This window comes from Lepisma saccharinum, chromosome 1 (assembly GCF_977018435.1).
Source record: "Lepisma saccharinum chromosome 1, izLepSacc3.1, whole genome shotgun sequence".
NCBI classification, from domain to species: Eukaryota; Metazoa; Arthropoda; class Insecta; order Zygentoma; family Lepismatidae; genus Lepisma; species Lepisma saccharinum.
Genome location: NC_139229.1, coordinates 168,125,393 through 168,138,583, shown reverse-complemented (window position 1 = coordinate 168,138,583; position 13,191 = coordinate 168,125,393). Strand labels below are relative to the sequence as shown.

At 35.1% G+C, this 13,191-nt stretch overlaps 1 protein-coding gene across 1 annotated transcript in view; it reads left to right on the top strand.

Moving 5' to 3' along the window:
- The window catches only part of LOC145986981 (far upstream element-binding protein 1-like), a 48,859-nt gene extending 36,763 nt beyond the window's left edge, over positions 1-12,096 (top strand). The window contains exon 15 of the mRNA XM_083121447.1: positions 10,064-12,096. The gene's annotated coding sequence lies outside the window, so the exon portion shown is untranslated. The remainder of the gene's footprint in view (positions 1-10,063) is intronic.
- The last annotated feature ends 1,095 nt before the right edge of the window (positions 12,097-13,191 follow it).

The window sequence follows — 13,191 nt, the reverse complement described above, 5'->3', positions numbered from 1 at the left end:
ACTTCAGTATTCATATATTATCAGAATGTATATGAAAATACAGGTGTGCCAGCTTGTGGTGTGTATATATACACATGTCTTACAAGCAGGAACACCTTTATTATACATTTTTCATGGGTCTGTGGCTAAAAATTTTGTGGGAAATGAAAATTTCAGGAGGATTGTCTGAACTTGTAGCTTTATTGGCAGTAGGAGGTTAACATGGGGCTACGTAAAATTATTGGCAGTAGGTTAACATGGGGCTACGTAAAATGTGAGATTGTGTAACAACTATACTGTATTTTGTTCATGCGTGTATGCTCGTGCTTATGTATTATTGCTTTCCACATTCTTACGCTCTTGAAACTGAAATTAAGTGTATTTGTACAAATATTGCCATTGTGTATAGATGTAGGAGGGTGTGAGTGAGTTTAGATAATTCACATTGTGCTCACAGCTGTTCCATTTGGAATGTGCAAATGAACGTAATTACCAGAAGATTAAAATAATGGATGCTTCAGAGTTGGTAACTATGATTATTGCAGGAAAAGTTGTTCAGCTGGCATTAAGTATAACTCGAGAGAATGAACTGTTTACAATTTAAATTTTCATATTTGCATTATCAACAAAAGAATGCATTTGCCTTAGCTTTCTAATAGAGTTTTCTTAACTTGGTGTATATTGCCAAATGTCCAAAATGAGTTTGTGTAGATAATTTTGGCATGGATCAATTAGAAGAAGGTTTTCTTACTGTGATAATGCTAGTCTGGTTGCAAGTCTTTGCATTGTGGGATTGTTAGTTGGTGTTTCGTTAATTTAATGCTACAGCCACAGCATTTGTGTAGACATGGATAAAAACAACTCTGAAATGCTGCTATGGAATTTTTTTTCACATCTTGCATAATGCTTAAAGTGGTTGCTTCTAAACAGTTGTGCAGCAGGTGAGAATTGGTAAAGATTTTGTGGGCAACTTGGCAGTTGCGGAGATCTAGTGTCATTCATGTTACTCACATCTTAGGTAAATTTGGAACCTGGTTTATTCGTATTGATGCATACTCTCTTGACGGTAGGTTTGAAATTTCATGGATCGTGGGTCCTCATTTGCTGTCGGGATCTCGTTTTTTTAATATGACATTGGAAATGGTATGTTCAGTAATTGCACATGGTAAGGAGGAGAAGAAGCTAATGGAATACATTGTGCAACATTTCAGATTTGTAGATCTTTGTCATTTTTGTGATTTGAAACATTGATATAAACTATACTCCATTGCACTACTGTCCTTAAAGAGCCAAGGCTTCAGAGTTCTTTTTCATTTGGTGATACGTGGACACTGAATAGTTTCATTGCTGCTGTTTTTCTGACATTGGAAACTAGGGTTTCCCAATTTTTCTCTATAGCTTGTCAACACAAATCCTGGGTCCGTTTTTACTAGGTTGATAATTATTGTTCATATGTGCTATCACTATCATGTCTGGGTAGTAATAATGGGGTGGTTAGAACCCAGAAGTGTCTGTGACTGTAATCCATGGGTTTTCATTGCATTTTTAAAAATCCTTGACCCATGTGAATAAAAGTGCCATCTCCCTGCAATTGAGAGAACTAATTCAACCAAAGTAGATTGTCGCAGAGAGGCTACATTGTAACACACTGTAAACGTGAATATTGTGAGTTAGAGATGAAATATTCATCCATAATGTCCATTATGTTCTATCAATATATATATATATATAATGTAGTGCTTGTGGTGAGCTCTTGCGTTAGGTTGCAGTAGGTGTCTGCATTCATGCTGAGTTTATGAGTAAGGCTAGGATTTTCATGACAGCATATTTTTTTTCTTTTTGGTAAGGGTGATGTGTTCCCTAAATATATAGAACTTCATATTGTGAAGAAACTAATTCAATTAAGGTGCTTTTTAAGGCCAAAATTTGGCATATTTGGCTATTTATATGTGATGGAGCATATTTTGATGGATTTTCGGTCATATTCAGCATATTTTAAATTGAACTAAAATTTTTTCGTATGTGAAAATATTTCAGCATATAGCCTATTAGATGTTGATGTTTGAAACAGTCATATTTTTCAAATTCTAGTGCATATTTTGTAAAATTTTAGGTCATAAAAATCCTAGCACTATTTATAAGTAAGGAAGTCACCCGTTTTTCATAGTTTATTTGTCCAAAGAGATTCTTTGAGCATGAAGAGACTTACCACATTGTTTTGTAAAATTTAGTGGCTATTGCTGGCATACTCCCTCAGGCCAACCTTTTCTTCTTCTTTCTTAGTACTTAACGAAAACTTACGTTAGAGGCAATTGTAGAATTTGATGTCTAGTAACAATATGACTCGAAAATCAGAGGAAAAGTTCACACTGCGAAACCAAAAGGTGCCAGATTCTGTTGTCAAGTTCTGAATGTTTTGAAAACTGCATTAAGATGATAGTGAAGATACACTGAATTTTGCAAAAGAGAATTGGAACAAAGTAACAATCATGAAAGATTAGAACATGAAGTTGTTACTTGGCACCTAAAGTTTTCACATTTAACTCTTGTATCAAGTTTAATACATTAACAGTACTTTGTAATCTATTTTTTTTAAGTAATATATGTAGTGTAAATTAATTTAATGTGTCCAGAGACCAATTCCTCAAGTAGCTATTCACCCTGCACAAATAAAAGTTGTCACTCCTGCTCAAGAAAAACTGCATTCATCTAAACAATTGTAATGTGTAGTGTAATATTGATGCTCTAAATTGGTTATTTTCTTTCATTTTTTGTGACTAGTTTATCTTACCGTAGTTCTAATAGTGAACTTTGCACAGGCTGGAACTGTGTACTTTCATTGCCTCCACTTCAAACACATTAAGTTAATATGAGCACACAGTTGTGAAATAACTGAATAAGTATTGAAAATTGTGCCTTGACTTGGAGTGCTCTACTAAGCTAACTCCCATGATTTGTGGCTCTGTTGATAAGAGCACATGTATGACTTTGATCCCTGGTTCTCTGTGTGATCTAGCAACAATTTTCAGAACAAAATAGTAGCTACCTCAAAAAATGATTCTATAAATTTCCTTTTCTACTTAATTTTGTAAACAGGTGTGCAATGGACTCTTGGTTATGTAATATTAGTGCATACTTGATGATCAAATGTCCCATAAATTTACTAAGACAAAAGGTTCTTCTGTCAAATTTTGAATTGATTGTTGTTCCTCATAAAATTTCAGCATTAGTTATATGTATTGCTCAGTTTTACTAACTCAACATACTTCAGCAAGAGACATGAAACCAAATTTGTATGTGCATACTCCCTATTGAATCTGACAAACCCTTTACTCTACTCAAATAGCAAGCAGAACAGTTTCATAAATTATTTGAATAAATTAATATACATGTTAGTTAAGGGTATTAGCAAGTGTAGTAAATAAATAATATAAAATGTGTATAACAGATCTCATTGTTTAAGTTCCCGAGTGCAACCTATGTACACTAAAACAAGATGATATAAAGGCTCCCACAGGTAAAATAAAATGCTTTGCAAAGTCCAGTATCAGTTTATCCGTAGGATCTTAAATATTGATGTCCTGGAAATATTACACTGCAATATGGAACATGGTGATATTTATATGTCTGTGTGGCATTGTGACATTTGACTTTATTCTTTCATTTATTCTTGAAAATAGATATATTCTGTGAATTTTTTGTTATACAAAATTGTATGTCATTTTGTGGACAGGGAAGAAATTCATACCTGCTCATAGACAAGTTCTTTTCACATCACGATGCTTACAGAACAATTGAGGTAGTGGCGAAATGATGTAAACTGATTACTATTTTGTTTGAAATATGAATATTGAAGGTATGTTTCTGTTGGAATAGTTACTTAGCCCTTTAACCAGGAATTTTATTATACAATATTTGTGAACTGTTTTCTGCACTGTTTCTGTGGTAGTGGTGCGAGGGGTGAACTATTTGCAGATATGTACATAGGTTTTTCCATTATGTTCTAATAAGTACAGTAAAGGTTGCGGGGGTAGGGATTATGTGAACTATATATTAATTCATAATTATTCGTTCTTACACATGGGGGTACATCATGTAATCTGATCATGATGCTGAAACAAGATTAAATATTCTCAGATGGAAACAAACAAAAAGGGTTTAGAATTACACTTATATGTTGGAAATATTTCTGTAATTTTCAAGGAATGAATAACCTGAATTTAAAGAAAGAAAAAAGGTTAATAGTTTGTTTTTTTCTGTAAAATGCACAAGCTTTTGCAGAAAAGTTCACATGAGCTGACAAAAAACATGCTAATTGACAAATGAGTCCATGATAATGTTGGTATGAACCTTTTGAAACTGTTTACTTCTATTTAAAACTTAATAATTTTGATATTACTTGCTCCTTGAAAAAACAAAAGAAACTGTTTGGAATGCACAGCTTAAACTTTGACGTGACATCACTCTGAAATTCAAAGCCTGGTCAGTGCATCAAGCTTCCACTGGGGATCAAGCTTGGGACTGCCTGAAATTATCATGTCTTAAATAGCTGTCATAGATAAACGTAACAATTGGTCACAAGTGAAAGGGAACTGGAATTTTTTTATTCAGAATTTTTTTGTCAGCTAGTATGAGCCACGGTAGCTCAATTGGTAGAGCTTCTTGACTACCAGTGGAAGACCTGGGTGTGAATCCCGTGACAGGTGATCTGGACCAGGAAATTTCCAAGTAATTTCTCTGTTTCTGCACAGCTCTGAGGCCCACCCAGCTTTGTAGAAATGTGTTCCTTGGGGGTTAAAGGTGGCTGGGCATTATGTTGATCACATCATCCGAATTATGGCTAAGATCAAGAATATGTGGAGCTGTACCTCCACATTTCCCCATGTCTTCATGGCATGTATGCATATACCTTTAAATAATTAAATTTAATTAAAACTTTCTTTTGGGATGTAAAGCTCATTCAGTTTCAAGCAACTTTTTTTTATTGCAGGTTTGCCAATTGAAAGAAATTAATTTATGTACCTGGAGATTCCTTATATGGGTGTTCATTAGATTTACGTTATATAAAAGCTGATAAAAATTATGTATTTTTACTTTAAAAGAAAAATATTGCTTACAGAGATTCCCTTTGGTAATCATGGGTCTCTCTGGAAACACATTGCACAGTGAAACTGTAGGTTGTTCTAATGAGTATAAAATGAATTTGCACACTTAGAGGAGAGATTATCATCTACACATCAAAAACTTAAGGAGAGAGAGATTAGCATCTACTCATATCAAAAACGTAAGGACCACACAGTTATTGCTGACACTTACACATTGTAGTGGTTTTAACCTTTTGCAGCCCAAAGCGTTTTTCACATGTAAGCCTCTATATTGCCAGAGTCGATTTTGAGTAAAATGCAGAGTTTCAATTAAATGAGTGTAGATCGGAGGCTAATTGCCCTAGAGAGATGAGTGATATACCGTTGTATGCGGAATGAACCAGAGATTCATACTATATGAATTTTTTGCAAATTCGGCATATATGTGGTGGGGGAGGGGGCTAACTCTCAAAATTCCAAAATTTCGGGGGAAAAAAATTGGTTCCCCCACCCACCCCCCCAAGAAAAAAAGTACATGACAGTGTCGACATGCATATGGAAATGATCGCTGACATGTAAGGAACACAAAAATATTTGCATTATCATCATATGACCAATGTAACTTGAGTTGTACCCCAAAAGGAATGGTCGGCATGCCACTGATTCAAGCTTCAAAATGTAGCGGTACCTTGAAATGACCATAGCTCAGAAACTAAATGCCCTAGAGATATGAAAGATATACCGTTGTACGCAGAATGAATCACAGATTTAGACGATGTATAATTTATGCACATTCGGCGTATATATGGAGGGGGAAAGGGGGGAAATCCCCTGAAAATACTGTTTTTTTTTTAAAAAAATGGGGTCCCCCCCCCCGAAAAAAGGGATATGAAAAGTTCAAAATTAACATAGAAATTATCGCTGGCATGTAAGAAACACAAAATATTTGCATCCTTGTCGTATGACCAATGTAACTTGTTGTATCCCCAAAAGGAATGGTCGGCACGCCACTGATTCAAGCTTCAAAATGCAGCGGTACATTGAAATGACTATAGCTCAGAAACTAAATGCCCTAGAGATATGAAAGATATACCGTTGTACGCAGAATGAATCGCAGATTCAGACGATATATAATTTATGCACATTCGGCGTACATATGGAGGGGGAAAGGGAGGAAATCCCCTCAAAAATACTTTTCTTAATAAAAAAAATGTTTCCCCCGCCCCCCTTGCCCCGAAAAAAAATGTCAATGCACAAAATGCAAAATTTATGCAAATTTGGTGTGTATATATGGAGGGGGAAGGGAGGAAACCCCAAAAAATTATTTTAAAAAATTGACTTCACCTAAAAAAATGTCCTCTCACTTGGGCACAAAACGACACCTACGCACAACATTCACGGACAAAAAGCTAGAACGTAGTGAAAAATGAACGCCAATTCTTGCAGCTGCTTGACATTCTATTTTTAGACCATGCTTGGTGACCTTTGTTCAACATTGTGGAACACTTGTGCTCAAAAAAACAAAGGTTTCCTTCAGCGCGTTTCGATTTCCCATTCTCACAACGCAGATTCAACAACCAGTTTTCCCCCTGCTTCCGCCCTCACGGAAAACTTTCATTTTGACATCGGATACTTATAAACAAGCTTCCTTCGAATGCACTTAGCAGGAGGACGTGAAAAGCATTGCTTTAGAACAACAAAGCTGGTCTTCCTTTTGTCGGAAAAATTTGAGGTTGAAAAGAGCTGCAAAAGAGAAGTACCTTTTCAACTCCATTTTCATGAAGACAAAAAAAAATGCAAAAAACCATTTCTGTTAAATACATGTGTTAGGAACAATATAAAAAAATAAAATCGAAATTCTAGCCAAAAGTAGAAAAGTTATAACGTAAAAGCTACGACCTTGACACAGGATCTCAATCGAGATGCTTGGTTCCGTGAGGGTTACTTTTGGGTATCTCGTTTGAGACACTTGGGCAGCAAAAGGTTAAGCCACCGGGTTAAGCATGGAATTTATATAACATTTTGGAGATTGAAGATATATTTTATGACGTTATTCCTGGGTTTCTTCAATTGTGTACCATTATTGGGGTCATCCTGAAAAGTTTGGTAGCTGGTTTCCACACCAAGAAATGCCCTGTCAAGAGGTTGGTCTTTTTATTCTTCTTGCCCCCCATAACTCAAGTTAATGCTTCTATGTTACTTTGTGCTTGCTGACACTGTTGTATGCCTTAATTGTAGAGTATATTCATTTCTTTTGTACATTAGGTTCATATTTTATTAAATATATATATATTTATGCTTGAGATTTTAATGACTATTCATGTAGCATATACCCTGTTCTGTCTTATTTTTTTTTTAATATGGTGTTTTCCTCATGTCCTAGGTTATTTTCATTAATTTCTTTTGCCTTCTCATTAGACGTAGAAACTGAATCTCCTGGGGTCTGTTCAAAGAAATTGGGAGATTCTGCATGCTGGTATACTTTGCCATTTTCTATATTGTTCTGTGCATTTCTAAATGGAACTTGTATATGGGTTTCATGGTGTGATTTCTTTCCTGTGACATTTTTTCATAATCCATGCTGGCTTCTGCTTATGTCTCACTATACATAATTCACCGAACCTACATGTCGATGTGTGCCTTGTGTATATAGATAACACTAGTGCAATTGACTGTAGATGCCTGGGCCTTTTTTCTCAGCAACCAGACACTCCATCCAGGGCAACTCACGTAACAGCTGCTAAACGATGACTTCACGTTGGTAGCGAGAGCAACTGTTATTAGCCCTAAACGACCAGGGGTCATTGATGGCTGGCATTTGTAGGAATCTATTTAAGCGGAGATCAAACTGCATCGATAGTTCCCATCTTAGTGGAATCTTCCGTTGGTATCGCAAAAAATAAGCATCATGCGGGTGAGTCCTATCCAGTGTGAATTTTTCTGTGCTAATGTGATATGAGGAGCACCAGAAATATGTAGGCTTTTCCATATTTGTTTGTATATACATATGTGTATATATTTATACTTTTATCTTGCTCACCCAATAGAGGATGTATAGTGATCATGTAAGAAGGAATTTCAAGCTGATTTACAGTAATGTAAATTTAATGAATAGTAATGCAGTAATACACTTTTGAGTCTGACCACTAATTTGGCATGAATTCTATATACATTCATGGATTTGTTTATTTTGGAAGCTTAGGGGAAGTAACCTGTTATTTTTCGAATGTTTAAAGTTCTAGTTCTTTTAACTAATGCGTTCTTACATTCACGTATTTATAATAATGAGATAACGTCACATGCATATTCAGATATGAAGCAGTGTGGCTGGAAAAAGGGGCACTCCTTGTACGAAATAAATTACAGGAAAACATTAGTAAATAAGTTCTTATTTTTCTGTCATGAAGAAAGAAGTAATATATTAAGGATAAAGCCATCAAATAAATATGTATGCAATGAAGGGGGGAAATCTGAAACTTGGAAGTTTGCGCTCAATACCCAGCATCTGTATATAATTTCATTTTGTTTTTTTGTCGTTGTTTTGGTTCAATTTTCTGCATATGTTAAATTTGTACATCGTGCGAAATTGAATTAAGACGTGGTTCCTTTTTAAATTTGTAATTGCCGCTGTTTAATGTCAAATTTAAATTTCACCAGCTGTTGTATGTAAATACAAAGTGTTTTGAAGCCATTCTGGTAAGTCACATATTTACTGACTTGCATGGGAGCATGAATAATTTATATATTATACATATGCAACCTGAGAACATATTCCATTATTACTGAAGGACTACATTAATTAGTACTAATCCACAATCAAGTTCCCTATTATAGTTCATGTATGGCATTCTACCACTTAAATTTTAGATATTAAGGAAAAATGATGTAAATTGTTTGCATTTCTTGTATTCAGTTGTTGCAACTTTTTCTCTAGTGCTAGTGTTGAAAGTTGCAAAACTAAGAATCCTAGCTTTGAATGCCAAGTGAATCATTATTCATCCATAACTCAGTTACCCCAACCACACTCTCAGCTTAGAAAGATGTAATATTTTGCATCCGTGTGTGTCCCAAATATCAGCACAGAAATGAAAGTGGATAAACCTTTTGTAAAACATGCTTTTAATGGATTAAACTTCTCTTGTAAACATGAGATCATCCATTATGTATGTGGAATTTGTGAAAGTAAATTGGAAACATGGAAAAGAAATGTTTGATGCTTCTGTGGTACCAATATGTCAACAACATAGTTTTTCGTAAGCCCAAACTTACATCTGCAGCGTGACAAAGAATACATTGAACAAAATATGAAATTCATTGCCATTTCCTGGACTACATGTCACCTTTTACAGAGTAATTTGAATGATTGTTTAGTGGAAGATTATTTGCAGTACATTAATTAATGCACATGTACTAGATTTTATACTTGAATTAGTAACAAGTAGTCTAATATATCAATATCTACGTATCCAACTTTAAGAAATAATAATTGCGCTTGTTTTATAACACCCTTTTTTCTACAGTACTTCATCTTTAAAGACTGATATTTGTAAGCTTACATGTTTCATTAGAAAGATGTGTGTATATATGTACATGTGTAAGTTTCTGATGGGATGTTTATGGTGCCTGTATTCCAAGTGTAACATGAGGTCTGTCTTATATTTGGAGTTTTGCAATTGCTTGTGTTCTGTTGTGGTTCTTGCTGTGCCCTTATTTACTAGCTAGGTGGGTATCTTGGAAATGGAAAGCAATACAACTTCCTGTTGCCAAAATATCAACTGATCCTGTTGTTCACAGGGCAACAAACAAGATGGCTACCTAATCTGTATTAGGATGGCCTCTTGGTGAGTATAGAATGAGGTAAGTGTGAGTACCTTGTTTGAAATGTTATGCTCAAATGTATCTCCCTGTATATAAAATGCTCATTCTTCTTATTTCAGGATATCCCACTTTTTACTTGCAATTGAATATGCATAAATGCTGTGTTTTTATGTTCTTTTCAGATATTTCCCCACGGTTGATCCCAGATCCTCCATCATATGTGATTCTGCATTATGGCGTGTGCCCCCAAACAGAATGTATTGTTTGCAAGTTGATGTTCCCATTTGTTAGATTAAGATGGAATGCCACTGATCATTTCAAGGGAACAGTGATACTAGTACTAGTGTATCGGCAGATATGAAGGCATACCTAATCTATATTGTGCTTGTGTAAATTAAGAATTTTGTCATTGAACTGTGACGATGCATTTTTGCCAGCAGTGGTTATTTTTTTGTTCACGAATTGTCTGTTCTTGCACTTCATAGGGAGGTCTGTACTACACTTTTAGAGCATTCGAAGGCAGGTGATGTCTTGGCTCTGTGCATATAATTTTTTTTTCCTTCTATTGAACAATTGTATAGAAATATAACCTTAGTACAAATCAAAAGAATGCAACCCAAGGGGAAGAAACTATGATTGGGGTGGTCGGGTTGGGGAATCTTATCTTGATAGCCCTTGAAAGGCACTGGGATATATATGTGTGTGTATATATTCTTGTTTTTTTGGAAGGTCATTTCGCTGTTATCTTACAGAGAAAATCCATGACTGGCACCAATTTTTATAGCCTTAGCATAAACTATTTACCTAGATAAAATAGAATGCCTCTTTAATTTTTCATCTGTGTGTTTTGGTTAGAGATTTCTGTTTTGTTGTATGTTTAATATTACTTGTGCTGACAGTAGTTTTGAGATGTTTTATAATGTGTTTTCGACATAAACATTCCTTTGATATACCATTTAGCATAATTCTGTGCATTGAAGTTTTTCATAAAGTGATTATTTATATTTATTTCAAAGTTGGTTGTTTTACTGTTCTGATCCTCATATTTCCAGTTCATAAAAAACAGCCAGCTCCAAACTAGAGAGGAACAACCCATTTTCTGATTCAATATTTGATGAATAAAATTTTTTTCTGCTTTGTTCTGTCTCTCTTTCTCTCTCCAATTTTTAAATGTTTTGTAGTGATTTGACTGATACATGTTTATTATCCTGTTTGCATCATGTCCGTGTTATTAAATACTGATATGCAACTGTTTCTTTAAATATATGTATAATGAATCTTCACTAGACTAACTTAATGCTCTAGCAATGTTTCCATTGCATGCCATGTGCTACGCGTTAAATCAATCCGTATGCCAAAAAACAGTTTCTCCTAGTTTTATTTTTTCAGGCATCTATCGAAGGGGGAGAGCGACTAGTTGTGGAGGCGACTGGTACACGGCAAAATTTCATGTTCTTTTTTATATTTGCAATGTTCTTTTTTAATATAAAAATATCCTTGTGTGCATATATCGATTTTCGCATTTGCAAATGTTTTGATGCAGAGAATTAATACAACCCCATTACTACTTCAGTGACTTGTTTTGTTTTATTTAAATTGTCATAGAATGATTTAAATTTCTATTGCAACATGTTTGTTTCAGCAGAAACTGCATTTAAAATGGATTGCCAGTCATGGTTCGTTTCTCACTCGATACAGTGAAGATTGGATACCTCTTTGGCTCTTACAAATTTTTCATTGTTCTGTTACGTTAGTAATTTTTCTTAACAGGTGAGTTGTTTAGTTTTTTGCCTAAAAATTAGCCTTCTTTTTTTGTCCTACTTGTATTCTTGCTATGTCATACCTTATTGCATATGTCAAGGGCTGTTACGTTTGAATATTGGATGTGTTTGTGCTGCTGAATGTCATTCCAGGGCGAAAAGTTACAAAATAGGGGAGGGACGTGGGCCCAGAATGCAAGAAGTGGAACACCAGGAAGGTGGCAGCAGCGGAGAATTGGGTCATGTAAGGATACTTTGAGGAGACGGTCTCTTTGACGTGTCGTCCACAGATGTTCATGTATCTAATCTCAGCGCCCACCACCTCAGTGGCCTGAGTTGAGTGCATCCGTAATACAGAAAAAAGAAAGAAAAAACTAGTGTTGTGCAGTAATCACTACATTCCAAAAACCCTACCAGGATGGTGAAAAGTGACACTAATCAGGCAAAGGAGACAAGGGTGGGGGGGTAGGGAATGGGCTGAAACGTGACTATTCACACAGACAATGTAAGGACATATTTTACTGTAAACATTTTGTGTAGTATCTTGTCACATAATAAAAAAAAATATTAAATATTTTGTGTATTTTTTTTTTCAGATCAAACAATATATATCCTAGCCATGATAGAAGTAGAGAGCATTGGATTGTAGTGTAGTGTAGCAGAAGCAGGGAGCATGTTGGGAACAGCTGTTTCAACATTAAGGCTTAGCTGTATTTTTGGCCTGTGCCAGGCCAGCTTCTTCCTCTTTTCGAAAAACTGCTAGGATAAAAGAAAAATACATGTTTAGAATTCCTTCTAGAGCATTCACGAGAATTTTCAGGTGGTTTTCTTTCGCTGTTGCCTAGATATTATCAGTAGTGTCGTGATTATGTAAGTCTATTAAAGCATTGATAATATCTAGACAACAGAGAAAGCAAACCATACGAAAATTATCATGAATGCTCTAGAAGGAATTCTACACAGATAAAATTTTTCAGATTTTCGAATATCATACAGGTTTTTGCGAAAAGAAGGGAGGATGCCCTGGTATGGGCCAAAGGTCCAGCCTAGCGTTAAGGTCAAGAAAGTGTTCCTTCATGTTCAGCTCAGGCCTCCTTCATTTCAGCAAAAACCTTTTCAAGAAAATTAACAAAGGCAAAAAATACTGAAAATGATCTAAAAGCCAAAAAGGGGTTGGCAAACACAAAAAAATGTTTCTGGTTCTATCTGAAGGAAAACTGGCAGATATCAGGTTTAGCATTGTTTTGAAGGCTCAGAAAGGATGATTATTCTTCTTCAACTTCCAAGCCCTAGTCGGCATGTTCATGGTTTGACCAAATACTCTGTTGGAATATGACAACAATTGACACTTTTCGATCCAAATTGATGAATGTTCCTATTGCTTTTTAAATAATAAAAATAATTAGGAGTAAATGGTAATAATAATCAAGGATATGTTGTGTGAATTAGTTACAAAATAATTGCAGACTTATCACATGTTTGAAGTAAATCTCATCTCTAAATTGTATACCTTACTGCCAGAAAAAAAATCGCAAGAATAATTCTGAAAT